The sequence below is a fragment of the Penaeus monodon genome, chromosome 24 (assembly GCF_015228065.2).
Source record: "Penaeus monodon isolate SGIC_2016 chromosome 24, NSTDA_Pmon_1, whole genome shotgun sequence".
Taxonomy (NCBI): Eukaryota; Metazoa; Arthropoda; class Malacostraca; order Decapoda; family Penaeidae; genus Penaeus; species Penaeus monodon.
The window spans coordinates 4,608,025-4,608,370 of record NC_051409.1 but is presented as its reverse complement, the minus strand read 5'-3'; the positions used below and the strand labels follow the sequence as shown (position 1 = coordinate 4,608,370).

The following is a 346-nucleotide window of genomic DNA, read 5'->3' as shown; positions in this document are numbered from 1 at the left end:
GGCTCGTGTAGGTAATTTTCCATGTGTGATTCGGATTAAAGTTAAAGTATTAGGATAATTTTGATCTACTATTAAACTCTCCTTTATTAACCTGTTTGATTATCGACGATGATTCACTAACTATAGATAATAATTTATTAATTATATGAATTACTCTTATTCATGCCAGTATTGTCTTTTTAGGGTAAGTAATGCGAAGCTGAGTCTGGTTGGATATTAAGGTGAATTTGCTTCTTTTATATATATAAATTCTTCGTTAAATTCTTCTCCATAGATAAGTAACTTTTTTTTTTTTTTCCTTGTGGCAAAATGATTGAATTGGAGAAGCATGTTCAAATTTGAATAG

At 28.6% G+C, this 346-nt stretch overlaps 1 protein-coding gene across 1 annotated transcript in view; it reads right to left on the bottom strand.

Moving 5' to 3' along the window:
• LOC119588486 (lysosomal acid glucosylceramidase-like) overlaps positions 1 to 346 on the bottom strand; it is a gene marked incomplete at its 3' end in the record, with an annotated part of 75,173 nt that overhangs the window by 44,241 nt on the left and 30,586 nt on the right.